The sequence below is a fragment of the Phyllobates terribilis genome, unplaced genomic scaffold (assembly GCF_046119375.1).
Source record: "Phyllobates terribilis strain yellow unplaced genomic scaffold, ASM4611937v1 Scaffold_5__5_contigs__length_657084704, whole genome shotgun sequence".
NCBI lineage: Eukaryota > Metazoa > Chordata > Amphibia > Anura > Dendrobatidae > Phyllobates > Phyllobates terribilis.
Genome location: NW_027362765.1, coordinates 20,751,140 through 20,767,115, shown reverse-complemented (window position 1 = coordinate 20,767,115; position 15,976 = coordinate 20,751,140). Strand labels below are relative to the sequence as shown.

General features: G+C 43.5%; 2 pseudogenes; one reads left to right on the top strand and one right to left on the bottom strand.

Annotated features, from left to right (window-relative positions):
• Window positions 1-15,976, top strand: part of LOC141271381 (uncharacterized) — a 526,239-nt pseudogene that overhangs the window by 201,982 nt on the left and 308,281 nt on the right.
• Window positions 1-15,976, bottom strand: part of LOC141271382 (uncharacterized) — a 135,262-nt pseudogene that overhangs the window by 61,693 nt on the left and 57,593 nt on the right.

The window sequence follows — 15,976 nt, the reverse complement described above, 5'->3', positions numbered from 1 at the left end:
TTTATGTCATACCAGCTGCATTAACTCCTTTACGACCAAGTCAGTAATAGTATGTAGCTGCGCCCTGGGCCTTATGGGTACTATTACGCACGCTGCGATCGCGCTCGCACACAAGTGGTGCAGAGCTGATTGTCACCGCTGACACCCGTGCTTTGTGCCAGGAGCAGTCCTGCACCGCTGCTGGCACTTTAACCCCCGAAATGCTGCGATCGAAGTCGATCACAGCATTGCGGGGGCAAGGGGAGGTAAGCGCCGATACTTATCTCCTGTGCCGTTGTCCCAGTGCATGACCAAAGTAACTTCTCCCTGTGCAGCGCTGACAGGCTGCATAAAGTAAAAGTCCCATAGTGGGACAAAGTATAAAAGTAAAAAAAAGTGCCAGAAAGTGGGAAAAAAAATGAAAAAAAAAAATGAAAAAAAAGAATCCCCAAAAAATTAAAATATTAAAAATATATTGTACCGATAATATTTATTTATTATGAAAAAAAAAAAGTATACATATTTGGTATTGCCGCTTCCGAAACAACCTGACCTATAAAACTGTCCCACTAGTTATCCACTTTAGTGAATACGGTAAAAAAAAAAAAAAAAAAAGAAGCAAAAAACAATGCTTTATCATCATACCGCCAAACAAAAAATGGAATAACACGCGATCAAAAAGATGAATGTCAATAAAAATATTACCGCTAAAAACATCATCTTGTCCCACGCAAAAAACAAGCCGCCATACAGCTCCATCATCCGAAAAAAAAAAAAAGTTATAGCTCTCAGAATAAAGTGATACAAAAAAATTATTTTTTCTATAAAAAACAGTTTTTATTGTGTAAAAGCGTCGAAACATAAAAAAAGATATAACTGTGGTACCGCTGTTAACATTCTCACCAGAAGAATAAAGCTGCCTTATCAATTTTACCACACGCGGAACGGCATAATAAAGAATCCAAAAAACAATTCCTGAATTTTTGGTTTTTGGTTATTCAGCCTCCCAAAAATCGGAATAGAAAGCGATCAGAAAATGTCACGTGCCCGAAAATGGACAAATTATAGCTCTCAAAATATGGTGATGCAAAAACTAGCCTTTGCAAAAAAAGCGTCTTTTAGTGTGTGACAGCAGCCAAACATAAAAACCTGATATGAATCTGGTATCGCTGTAATCTTACCGACCCGAAGAATAAAGTCATCTAATCACTTATACCTCACGAGGAAAGGCGTAAAAAATAAACTCTAGGATTAGGGTTAGGTTTGTGCTAGGGTTGGGATTTTTTCAAAAGTAAAGAAAAAAAAAAATTATGACGATATGGCGACTAGTTTTGAGCGCAAGTGCTCGCTACTTGAGTTTGCATCAGGTGCTCGAGTGACATGCTGGAGTCTCCGACCAACATGCATCGCGGGCTAAAAAAAAAAGTTGCTGGGATTGCCTGCCATGCACAAGCGATCCCTGCATGTATATTTTTGGGTGTCTAACAACCGTGAAACATGCGGGGCGGGGACTAGAGTATGTCACGCGAGCACCCGCGATACATGGTGCATACCCGAGTACCCGATGCAAACTCAAGTAGCGAGCACTTGCGCTCAAGACTAATGACAAATTATTCAATGATGACCTAATGTTATCAAATTCTGTCGTACCTCTGGGTTCAAAATGTACACTAAATCCCTTGATAAAATCCTTGAAGGGTCTAGTTTCTAAAATGGAGTCAATTGTGGGGAGTTTCCACTATTTAGGCAGATCAGGGGGCTCCCGATCTTGATTCCGGCCAATTTTGCGTTCAAAAAGTCACACAGTGCTCCTTCCCTTCTGAACCCTGACGTGCGTCCAAACAGTGTATTTTCCCCACATATGGGATATTGGCCTACTCAGAAGAAACTGCACAACAGTTTTTAGGTTCCATTTTCTCCTCTTACGCTTGTGAAAATAACAAATTTGGGGCTAAAAGATCAGTTTTGTGGAAAAAGTTTGATTTTTTTATTTTCACGGCTCCATGTTATAAACTTTTGTGTAGCACGTGGGGGTTCAGGGTGCTCACCACACATCTAGATAAGTTCCCAGAGGGGTCTACTTTCCAAAATGGTGTCACTTGTGGGGGGTTTCCACTGTTTAGGCACATCAGGGGCTCTCCAAACGCAACATGGCGTCCGCTAATTATTTGAGCAAATTTTACATTTAAAAAGTCAAATGTTGCCGCTTCCCTTCCAAACCCTGCCGTGCGCCCAAACAGTGGTTTTCCACCATATATGGGGTATCAGCGTACTCAGGGGAAATTGCACAACAAATTTTGGGGTCCATTTTTCCTGTTACCCCTGCGAAAATAAAAAAAATTTAGGTCTAAAGTAACATTTTTGTGGAAAAAAATTAAATCTTCATTTTTTTTCTTCCCCATTCCAAAAATTCCTGTGAAGCACCTGAAGGGTTAATAAACTTATTGAATGTGGTTTCATTTTGAGACCTTCTTCAAGAAGATCGGACCAAAATGGACTTTGGCACCAGCTTTTATCATGGCGAGGCCGGGAGGCAGGAGCTGAAGCTGGAACTGTCCCCTGCAGTGCTGCTGCGAGGAAGAAGTGGTGGGAAAGGGACATCGCATCTAACTACCACCGCTCCACAGAATCTGTCACCAAGCCCTGTCGAACCCAACAATAGCATTTCCCAAACTGCTGAAGGTTTTTTCAGAATTTGGTGTTATATCTAACTTCAAAATTAACATGAGTAAATCTGAAGCACTAAATATTACAATAACCAAGGCAGAAGCAGACGAACTGAAAAAGAACACCCCCTTTAATTGTCCCCTAACAAATTGAAGTACTTAGGTATAAACCTAACTCCCGAACCGGACTCCTTATATACTGCTAACTACTTACCTCTGCTTAATAAAATTAGAGACACCCTAAAGAAATACGATATTCCTGTTTTATCGTGGATTGGTAGAGTTAACGATGTTAAAACATATTTTCCCGAAGATTTTTTATACCATGAACATGATGCCCATAAAACTCCCCGATTCCTTCTTTTCATGCTTACATGAAATCGTGTCCCAGTTCATATGGAAATACAAATACAAAAAAGCCAGATTATCCCTTAAAACCATAATGAAACCGAGAGAAAGGGGGGGACTGGGACTCCCAGATTTCCGCCTCTATTACTCAGCAATCCACCTCACCCGCTGGGTTAACCTAGTAAAAGCTAAACAAGATAACAATATCTCTAATATAGAACTTATCATGCTGGGAACAGGTGTTGATTGCTACCTGTGGACATCAAAACATCCCTCTCCAGGTAAGCTAGACGAAATAACCGACGCAACCCTTTCATTGAGACGTACCCACATAGCAAACCAACTGCCTTACTGCCACTTTCTAGAAAATATCCCGCTAAAAGTATTACCGTTGCTTGCAGACCCCCAATATAAGGATATATATAATGTATGGGTATTATTACCCAACTTACCAATTTCACATTATATAGACGGCCTACCTGCATACCAGGAAAGCCGGTTGACGGTAAGAAACAGACAATCATTCAACTTCCTTATGGAAGAACATATAAACTACACTATGTCACAATTTAAAACCGCACTCAAACACAAGACAGATTGGCTTTGGCTCGAACTATTTGTTAGACTCACGGGCACCATAACTAAACTCACTTCCAAAATTTATGCTAACCTGACCAACCCAATTGAACAGCACACCCCAGTATATATCCTTTCATGGGAAAAGGAGTTAAGACTAAATTTTCCTCTCAAGACATACGTCGCATTCTAGCAAACTCTCACGGATTTTCAAGGTGCACACTACTACAGGAAAATACTTTTAAAATAGTGACCCGCTGGTATTATACCCCTGAACGCCTATATCACTTACAATTGGCAGAGTCATCTTTATGCTGGAGATGCTCTAACTCCAAAGGCGCATTAACCCACATATTATGGTCCTGCCTTAAGATACATCCTTTTTGGCTGGACATAAAAAACTCACTTCGCTCGCTAGGCATAAAAGAATGAGACCTTACTGCCCCAGAAATACTGCTATCCCTGCCTACCCATAAATATAAACCTAAGAAACACGTACTTGTTCCACTATTACTCCCTTGTGCAAAAAATCTAATCACGACTCGCTGGAAACAGGTTTCACCACCAACCTTACACGATTGGGTACACAAAGTACAAGATCTCTATCGTTTAGAAGAAATCTCAAGTTGGGAAATCGGATCCCATGACAAATTTGTAGATACCTGGTCCCCATGGTACGCAAACTTCCAATTGCTTGCGTGCCATCAGACATCTCCTGCGGCCCCGATCTCAACCACTACTTGAGCCAATTACCCCAGACCTAAATCAATATGCCACGACGACTGAAACCACTAGTGGTTGGAAGGACACTGACGTTAACCATCACAGCCGATAAGCTCACACCTCCCCTTGACAAACTTAATTTGATGTTTTTACTGAACTTGATATGACATCTAATTCTATCATGCACGACTTGCTCGCCTGAGACTCTGGATCCCAAAGTTTTTCCTCATTCCACCCTCCCCCTCTTCCTTCCTTGTTAAAAAAAAATACTTTTTTCCTAAATGAAAGTAAATGTTTATTATACATTTTGACTCACTAAGTAATAATTGGAACAACATTTACCGTATTTGCTATCGCTTTATTATTATATGTATACAAATTCCTTAAATAAAGGTTTGAAAAAAAAAAAAAGTGATGTGGTCCCTAAAAAAATGGTTTTGTAAATTTTGTTGGAAAAATGAGAAATCGCTGGTCAACTTTTAACCCTTATAGCTCCCTAACAAAAAAAATGTTGGTTCCAAAATTGTTTTGATGTAAAGTAGACATGTGGGAAATGTTATTTATTAACTATTTTGTGTGACATATCTCTCTGATTTAAGGGGATAAAAATTCAAATTTTAAAAATTGCTAAATTTTCGCCAAATTTCCGTTTTTTTCACAAATAAACCCAAGAGATATCGAAGAAATTTTACCACAATCATGAAGTACAATATGTCACGAAAAAACAATATCAGAATCAGCAGGATCTGTTGAAGCGTTCCAGAAGTATTACCTCATAAAGTGGCCCAGTCATTAACGTGCAAACCACCCTCGGGGGTAAAAGGGTTAATAGAGTACATGGCCGCGCTGGTGGGGATGCTGCACGATGCACACGGTCTCCCAATCTAACAGATCAGCCACTCTATCTGACAGATAATCATTTAGACAAGTGGCATCATTTTGTGAGTGTTGCTACTTGGTTCTGACTAGGCTTGTTATCGGACCTTGTTTCTGGGTTCTCCTCCAATCTCTCTATACACTTGCTGCTGATCTCCAGACTGACTTCTATTTTGCTTGCCATCTTGGAATTTGAATCATAAAGGGTAAATACCAGGGGTCTCTTGGACTCATTGACTGGTTTAACCCTGACCAAGCTCACTGTATTTTGCATCACTTTGCTGGTAAGCATAATAATCCTTATAGGAAATATAATCCTAACAAGATAACTGTCCGATACTGTTAGAATGGACCTTCTGCAAGCTACGGTGGATCAAGTTCATGGAATGTCTCAGCTGGAGCTTGAATTGGCCAAACAAATTCAAACTTATGCTGATACTGTTCCTGAACTCAAGATACATTTACCTGATTATCTGGAGATTATAAGAAATTCTTGCTTTTCCGTGAAAGTTGTAAATTTTCTGCCCTCAATCCTCTGACTCTGAACAACCGGTTTGTTGCAATTCAATGTAAGTTAATGGGCACGAATTCGCTGCGGAATCGCGTTAAAAATGGTCCTGCTGCGGATTTTACCGCAATGGTAATCCGGAGCAGAAATTTCCGCATCATGTGCACAGCACATATGGATTACCATTGCTATACGTGGCAGGCCTATTAACATGCAGTTTTAATGCGTTTCCGTGGTGGAAAAACCGCCGTGGAAACACATAAAATCTGCATCGTGTACACATAGCCTTAGATTATGTGTTTTTAATTACAAAAGGATCCTCAGACATGGACATTCTTTCTGCCTCCTGAGTCTGGAGAGTTGTTATGTGTGGAAACCTTTGATGACCAAAACTGTGCAGACTGGGCTATAAATTCTGTGCTCTTTTTGTTCAGACCGTGGGCTATAAATTCTCAGTGGAATGATCTTGGCATTTGATGTCAATTTCTTAGCGGTGGCATTGAGGAAATCTACCTAGGTCAACAGATATTTCATCGATTTTTCCAAGCTTTTGTTGCTATATTTGTTCAATTTAACTGAAAGCTACTAGCATGTTTAAATGGCCTCTCACTATCACAGTTAGAGAGATAGAGAGAAATTATACACAAAATACACTCTTCACAGATAGACAGTGTTTCACTGTTATGCCAGTGACTCACATGGTTGGTAAGCACCATCCTTTTGACTGCATGCACCCCTCTGCTCCTCCCAGTGTCAGACCATCTCGCTGAGCCGACTTGTGCAAACAATTTCAGCACTGCTACTGTCACGCAAGCCCAGACACTAAGGAAAGGGGGGAGTGGAGACCTCTTAGTCTGGTCTAGTGTCACCCTGTCTAAACTATCGACCCTATATTGGCTCTTAACCAATCGGCGCACACATTCCTCGCCCAGTCTTTCCCTGGCGTTAGACTCAGGCTAGGGAAGGGAGGAGATGAGCACTAGTCGATCTTCACTGAACTCTAAAGACAAAAAGGAAGGACAAACAAGGGAAATTGCTTAACTTTTAGACGACTGCAGATAAATGCGCACACGCCCTCAAACACCAGAGAGGAGGAAGTACTGCTCTTGCTGAAGTCTTCACTAGGAGTAATGAACATCGCCGGCACCTCCCTCTTGTACACAGCAGGTATTTATACACCGGGACCAGGGAGTTAATTAGCCAGAGGAAGGTAGCCGCTGGGTCCTAGAGACAGCCTCTAAGAAGATGTCTGTAATGCCAAACGTAAAGATCTCCTGCAACCAAATGCAGGGTGACTGTCTGCCATTTCAGACACACCCGTGACAGCTACATCCTGATGTTGCTGGAGAGTCTCCACCCGACTATAGTGAGGCACGGCCTGACTCTGCAGGAATTTAAAACCCATCTGTCTTGCAGAGTTTTGCTTCCCTGGCTACTCCCCTCCCTCCACACCTTGCCTGAGCTTAGGTTCTAGTTGCAGTTTGTCTATAGTTCCCTGTCTAGTACTTAATTGTTTTGTCTATCTTGTTACTGACCTGGTTTGTTTACTTGTTCTTTTTGATCTCTCCTCTCCTGACCCTAGTTTTTTACTGTGAACCTGTGCTGCCCACCCAGATCTCTGACTTTTTGACCACGTCTCTATATTCGCCCTCTGTGTTCTGTTTTCTGCCTTTGACCAGTAGGTCAGCTGCTGCAGGTCTAGGCACTGCCCTGGTGACTACCCTAACAACACAAGGCAATCCTCACTGTTAGAGATTTATCACAAATGTCACAGGCCAGGAAGGACACACAGAACCACCCGCTTTCATCTTTGGAGCGAACAGGTCTCTGCTGCCCCCTATTATCCGGACAATTACACAATTGGCAGAGGACTAAAGGAGGAGGCCGCAGGCTGTTCACACTAACTGGATGGTTATAGGAAAACTAACAGTGAGCATATCATATATACACCTCCGAATTCTAACACATGGAATATCTGTATATATCCTGTACAATCACCGCTAACTCCACGATAAGTCCAGACTACTCGCTGCCACCACCAGTCATTTTTACAGGCTGATAGGTAGCATATGGCTTTGAGGCGCGGTTACAGAACAAAAGGAAGAGAACAATTAAATTTTATACATAAACCAAAAGGAGGCAGTGTTTATGAAAAATATACAAAAGATTTTACAAGGGGGACAAAACAATACAGCATATACAGTTACAGAAAATAAAACGGGATTAACGAAAGAACTTACTACACTGCTCTCAGAGACGACTCAGCTTAGCCAAAGGAGAGCTCTTCGTTTGGGGCCGTTCAGTAAACGGGATTCCTGTATATCCAATGTGTATCTCTCTTGACGAACACAGATCATAATTCGGCTTGATCTTTTATTGGCCTCCCAAGTTCCACCCACACCCCCCCCCATGATGACCTCACGTGGGTAGGGTTGAGGGTTGTCCTCAGACCTTCAGGGTTTAATGAAATCCCAACTTGTGTAAGAATTTTACTCCTGATGGTCACAGAAGTTCGAGATTGTCGCCATATTTTCCATCGGATTTTACCTTTCCATACATAGTAAACATGGCATAGCTGTTGTCAGTTATCTGTCCATTGTATATTTGCGCTCATAGGAAGGGGTTACAGTCTTCTTTTCCTGTTAGCCCTGGTGCTGTAAAATGTATGTCTCATTAATATCGGATTTATACAAATTCCAACATTCCATGTTTTCTTTTGTAGACTGTCAGGAACTCCTACAGGGACGACGTCGGGGAGATCACGCAATATCTCACCGTGTCGTCATGCTGTCAGTATTTCGTCCGGAGTCGCGAGCACACGATCCAGACTACTCACTCCTTGTGCATCGGCGAGCACGTAGAAAGCATATGGAGTCACACCTCCGAATTCCAGCTCTAGGAATATGTGTGCATGCCCCGTAAAGTTGCTGCCAGCTGCACGATAGTCCGATTATTAATATTATTCTCTGCCACCACCGTCCAGATTTGAAATATAATGCAGGCCTGGACGGACGCCTGCGTTTTGGTAGCGTATATGGCTTCGGGGAAGGGAACAATTACAGGACAAAAGAAACAGAACTATTAAATTTTCTATTTAATCCAAAAGGGAGGCCGTGTTTAGGAAAAATATATACAAGGATGTTACAAAGGAGACATTAAAATACATAGGCAGTTACATAAAATAAACAGGATAAAAGAAAACAACTGTTATGATCTGCAACATGTACTAAGGAAAGATAGGGGAAAGCTGTCCCTACAGTAAGACTAAGCTGAATCCCTACGATGTAGCGGGCTGCCTGTTCCTAGCGAACAGATCCGCCTTAGTCCTCGGCTAGTCTGAACGAAGACCTATAGCATTAAGGGAGGGGTCCCTAAAAGAACTAAGGACTGGGACAAAATGGGACACCTCCTAAACAGAGAAGTTGTTGCAGAACACAAAAAGACAAACTGACAAAAAGGTACTAGAGGTCCCAGAACGGCCAAGCGAACTGACAGAGAAAGGCACAGAAGCACCTGGCTAGAGAAACAGTCAAACACTGAAGTTCAGCACAGCCAAAAGGGCGGAGCTGGAATATAAAGGCAGATGGTCACGTGACCGCAAAACACAAGATGGAAAAAACAAACAGGAGGGTTCGAACAGTACCCCCTCTTTTATGAGGATCCTCCGGATCCTCCAGGCCCAGGCCTATCCGGAAACCTCTTGTGGAAAGCTTTAACAAGCCTAGGAGCAGAGACATCATCCGTCCTTACCCAGGAGTTGTCTTCGGGACCGAAACCCTTCCAGGAGACGAGATACTGTAATCTCACTCTATGCCACCAGAATTCAAAATACTAGAAATTTCATATTCGCAGTCTTCCACCACAGGAGGAACTGTGACAGTGGCATCCCTATCAGATACATCAGCCTTTTTCAACAAGGAAACATGAAACACAGGATAAATCTTCTAGGAAGTAGGGACATCCAACCTAACAGCAGACGGGTTAACAACCTGAAGCACTTTAAATGGACACACACAGTACACTGACGCACCCACTTGATGACCTCCCTCTGCCATCCCGGTCACCAAAAACTGCGACTGATAAGTCTCTTAGTCTCCGAAATTCCTGCATGACCTGCCAACCGAGACTCATGACACTCCACAAACAAATCTCTCCTAAAGGCTCTAGGCATGAACAACCTCCCATGGGGAATGTTAGATGGATCATCATCTTGAGCTTTCAGAATCCCATTCTCCAAAACAGAGTCCAATGCCGCCACCACAACTCCTTTCTGTAAAATGCTCTCCTCCTCCTCGGCACCGACCGTAGGAGAGAAGCTGCGAGATAAAGCATTGGCTTTAACATTCTTAGTACCAGGGATATAGGTAACAGAAAAATGAAACCGAGAAAAAAAAAGTGCCCACCTAGCTTGACGGGTATTCAAGCGCTTGGCAGCATCCAGATAGATCAAATTCTTATGATCTGTGAAAACCTGAATAGGAAATCTAGCGCCTTCCAAAAAATTACGTCAATGTTCAAACGCGAGTTTAATAGCCAGCAACTCTCGATTTCCAACATCATAATTCAGTTTGGTTTCCGAAATTTTTTTCGAAAAGAAGGCACAAGGATGTACTCCACCCTTGTTCTCCTGAGACAAAACTGCTCCGACCCCCACCGATGAAGCATCGACCTCGACCTCGACCAAAAAAGGCTTGGTCTCATCAGGCTGCATAAGGATAGGGGCAGAACTGAACCTCTCTTTGAGATACACAAACACTTCAATGGCCTCAGTAATCCACTGGGCCGTATTCGTACCTTTCCTGGTGAGATCGGTTAGAGGTTTAACAAGTACAGAAAAATTCTTAATTAATTTCATGTAATAATTGGCAAAACCCAAAAATCTCTGTATAGATTTCAAACCAATAGGCCTAGGCCATTCCTGCACAGCCTGAACCTTCACAGGGTCCATCTCAAAGCCCTCGCTAGAGACAATGTAGCCCAAAAAACTAATTTTCTGCACAGCGAACTCACAGTTCTCCAACTTAGCAAAGAGTGAATTATCACTCAATAACTGCAAAACTTCACGTACACTCTGCCAATGGGACTCTAGATGTGGTGAATAAATCAAAATGTCATCCAAATACACAACCACATTCTTACCAATCAAAGGTCTTAAGATGTCATTAATAAGGTTCTGAAAAAATGCAGGTGCATTGGTAAGACCAAAAGGCATCACCAGATTCTCAAAATGACCTACCGGAGTGTTAACAGCAGTTTTCCAATCATCACCCTCCTTCACTCGTAACAAATTGTATGCCCCCCAGAGATCAATTTTAGAGAACCACTTGGCCCCCACTAACTGGTTAAACAAGTCAGGAATTAATGGCAATGGGTAGGAATTGCGTACAGTAATCTTATTAATTTCACAAAAATCCAGACATGGACGTAAACCTCCGTCCTTTTTTTTAACAAAGAAAAATCCAACTGCGACAGGCGACTTAGAAGGTCTAATGTGACCAGCAGCCAGGCTAGTCTGTATGTATTCCTCCAAGGCCTTCCTTTCAGGGATAGTCAGATTAAACAAGCGACTCTTGGGAAGAGTAGCTCCCGGAACAAACTCAATGGCGCAATCATAATCCCTATGAGGAGGTAAAACTTGCGACTCCTCCTCCGAAAAAAAAACTCCAAAAATCTTGAATAGGTACAGGTAATTCCCCTTTTTCCACAGCCGCAATGCGACCATTACAACATTTATCATAGCGCTTCGGACTCCAAGACTTAATCACATTAGTAGACCAGTCCAGTAAAGGATTGTGCAGTTTTAACCAAGGCAATCCTAGAACAACTGGAGAGGGTAAATTATCTAAAACAACCAAGTCAAAAATTTCTTTGTGAAGATCATTGATAGTGAGGGGAAATGCAGCAACCTTGTGAGTAATACATTTCAAGGGAGTGTTATCAATTGCAATCACAGAAATAGGTGATGACAAAAGGTTTGGATTTCAATTTAAGATTTTCCAAAAACCCTTTATCAATCACATTAAGTGTTGAACCACAATCCACAAATACCTGAAATTCAATCAAATCTCCCTGCAAAGTGGTACTCCCGGAAAGAAATACTCCTGCAGAGCGTAAACAAGCTATACGGGCGTAACTGACCTTTTTTTGTTCTTTAGTTAAATGACGCTCACAATACTTAATCAAATAGTCAGTTTTACCACAATAAAGACACAATCCCTCGGTGAACCTCCGGTCTCTTTCCTGAGAGCGGAGTGACATCGCCCCAACCTCCATCGGTTCTACGCTGTCTGAGCAGATTTTCCAGGGACTAGGACCTGGCATTACAGGAGTCTTTACCTCATTCAGCCTGCACCTCAGCCTCCTGTCCACAGGAACAGCTAATTGTATGGCATCCTGCAGAGTCTCAGGTGCAGGGAATACAATTAGCAGATCCTTAACCCTTTCACTCAGACCAGCAAGAAATAAACATTTCAGCGCAGGATCATTCCATTTAACTTCCGAGGCCCATCTCCTGAAGCGTGTGCAATAATTTTCAACATCACCTGACCCCTGATTCAAATGCCTGAGTTCTGCCTCAGCAGATGAGATTCAATCAGGATCGTCATATAATAGCCCCATAGCAGAAATTTTTTTTTCAACAGACCATAGTCACTCTGACGGCTTTAACTAGTCTCTCAGTATTATCTACCGAAAAACAAGGCCTGCCCCCCCCCCCATCATCATCTGAAGACTCCGACGATGATGAGGAGAGATTAGAGGAGGAAGGCAGTTCTCTTGTAAAACGGGACTCTACCGATTCCTCTGATTCCGAGGAAACTAGTTCTTGCTTCTTATTCCTGCGTGAGGTTAAGCCTTTTAAATAATCCCTTACTTTTGTCTGGATTATATTCTTTAACTCCATAGAAAACCTGGGGGACTCCTCTGCTATGGTTCTCTGAACAGTCCTAGCACAGGTTTTTGGCGTAGGAGGTGGGAAGACTGACCTTACATAAAGCACACTCCTTGTTTTTACTCTTAGCACTACACTTCTTCGCCTCCTGACCCAAGAATTGAAAGGAGAAAAGAGATGACAACAGAGAAGAGCACATTACTCAAGGTGAGCTTTCACGAAGATCACTCACCACACTGCTGTTTAGATTAGGATACTGGAGGCGGTGGTTGCCGTTCACATGAGGGCTCCCATCTGCGGAGGTGGATTGACGAGGTCTTTTCTGACCGGTTCTGCCGGAACTCGAAAGCCCTCCACTGCTGTGGATTTGGTGATGGGAAGATTCTCGATGTTGCAGTTGCTTAAGTTGCTTGCGCTGCTTTGGCGGCTGTGGCTGCTGCTGTTCCTCCTGCGGCGGTGACAGCTGCTGCACAGGTGACTGCGGCTCCTCATTCATTATGGCGGGGATGCAGACACCGCCATCTTGATTGCTCCCCATTCTTAAAAAGCAGTAGGGCTCCACCTCCTTTAGGCTCTTCCCCTTCCGGCAGCGTGCTCACTCTCATTCCTCCTTTAATTATTTCCTTTTTAAACTTGGCTAGCTGACGCGCTACACCGCAGCTTCTCCTTTCTTCTGCGCGTGCGCAGCCCAGCGGCACCCGGCGCGCTTGCAGCGGGATGTCGGACTCCCACCAGCGCATGCGCAGACCCGGCTTCCAGCGCGCTCCGTCACAGGGTGCGATGCGACCCCCACTGCGCAGACCCGGAAGACCTGCCGGCCGGCGCACTCAGTCTAGTCTCTGTGAGGAACAGACCCGGCCGCAGGACCCGGAACACGCGGAGAGGACTCCGGAAGGCAGCCCCCCCCACACGCAGACCCGGGCAGCAGCCAGATGGGTTGAGAACAAGGGCCATCTGCTGCTTCCACGGCCTCCAGGCCGCACCGACCCCGGAATCCACGGTCCAGGTATGTGAGGTACCACCTGGCAAGGCTCCCATCAAGGACAGGAACCAAAACTAATGCGGAAGAGAGGTACCGCCTTTTTATTCAGTAGGTTCCTGTCCTTGGTGGGCGGATACCCTCTCTCAGGTGGTGTTGTCATGGAAGAAGGGGAAAAGATGGATGCTGCACTGATGGTGATACCTGGACCACAAATAGATGAAAATTGGATCCGGCACACTGAAAAAAAATATATTTTTCTTGTATGCAAAAACTTGAATGAGGCTTTAGACTGACTTACCAGTAGGGTGCATTAAAATTCAAAGTACCTAGGGCAGCATGAGCGCTAAATACAGCCCCGGCCATGATAGACCATCACTATAAAATCAAAATATGTTACTTTTTTCTGCTTTTGAAAGGAATACCTGAAGAATTACCAGGATAAGCTCTAGACTCAGCCTGTGGCTGATTTCGCCCAGCAGATACCTCTTGTCTGTACGTCTGACCTGAAGGCCCCTCTCCACTTCCTGCAGAGTCAATGCTACAACACTTGTCAGCGACTCAAGTAGTAGACAAAGCAGCAGCAGCGAAGACATTTTATGGGACACGATACACCAGATATTTTATCATCAGTAAAAGCAGATTCACACCTCAGCAGTCAGGATCAGTCATACCAGGACTGTGTCTTTTCTAGAGAAAATATCCTAAGGTCTGACCCAATGAACTTCTACGTCAAAAAATTGGACCAGTAGCAGGATTTGGCCCAGTTTGCCATTAGTCTACTTACTGCCCTGTCCAGCCTCAGAGAGGGTAATAAATGCAGCAGATGGCAATGTCACACTGAAGCGGACAAGATTGTCCTCCGCAGGTGTGGAAAACCTTACAGTCGTTAGACTGAATCCAGCATACTGTAGATCTATTTTCACACACTTACAGCTTGTTCCGCTCAATTACTGAGGTGGAATCATAAAGTCGCAGGTCAAGGTGGGCACACGGACCCAAAGCGTTGGTACAGGCGGCTGGCGGGAACAGGGTTGACCATAGGACCAGAACAAAGGGAAACGGCTAGTCCAAAGTAGCACAAAGGGAGGCAGAAGAAACACCAGTATTTTTCAAGGATAAATGCACAATATGAACAATGACAGTTCATATGTTTAATGCAACCAATACGTTAATCCAGGTGGCTAGTAGAGGGTTAACTGTCAGGACTGAGAGGCTGCCAGAATCACAGGAGAGTTGAAAAATAACTGCACAATCTGAACAGTCCAATAACTGTTTGTTGCTTTCTGCAACCGATGGGTTAGTCCAGAAACTGCGTAGCAGAGAATTAACCAACCGGACTGAGGGTCTACAGGAATCATACACAAATCCAAGAAGGCAGCACAATGTAAAACAATTGTTGGAGCATTCTGAACAACTGAACTCTGAAGTCTCAACAGTAAGACAAGGATATGTCTCTAACTGACCTAGGAACATGAGGTCACAGAGACGCATCAGGCAACTTGTAAAACTCGACAGGGAGCACAGCAAAGGGCAGCGGTCGTATGGCAAGGTAGCCAAGCCTGGCCAGGACAGGTGACTAGTGTTGAGCGAGTATGTTCTGTTAACCCTTTCGCCGAGTATGCTCGGGCTGAGCTCCGAATATTTACAGCTGCTCGGTGATAAGGTTAAATGGCTCCCGTGTGCATGATTTGTGACTGTTTGACAGTTTTAATACATGCCAGGAATGTCTATTTCTTACACATTCCTCACAAGTAATAAAACTGTCAAACAGTTGCAAATCATGCACACGGGAGCGATTCAAACATATCACCGAGCAGCTGTAAATACTCGGAGCTCGGCCCGAGCATACTCGGAACAGAACATACTCGCTCAACACTACAGGTGATCAACATAGCTATCTCCAATGATTAGATTTACTAGAGTGGACAGGAGAAACTGGCTCCTTATCAACAACACAATGATGCCACTGCCAAGGCCTGCCTGTTCATCATGATCCAACCTGTACCGAATACGCAACCAGTGCTAAAGACATCTCCTGCCTGTCTATTATGTTTCATACTGTACTACTGCTCCTGCTATTGCCCTTAAACAGCTAGAAATCTTTTGCTTGTGCATTATGCTCCATACTGTGCTGCCTCCGAGATGGAACCCTGCACAGCGTACATCTAACAAAAATCTTCCAGAAAGGGATAATTTTTGGACAGTTAGAATCAAAAAATGTTCAAAGTTTCCAATGTCCTTCTTTTGGAAGGGATGCCTATCCAGCACAGAATAAAAATTTAGCAAGACATTAAACAGATGCCCCCCAAAATTAAATTTTTCATAGCTAAAATTAGGCAATGCTTTTCATTTGGCATAGATAGCGGTGCAGAACATAGTATGAATTCAAGAGAATCAAACACATATTTATATCAACCAGTGAATAAGTA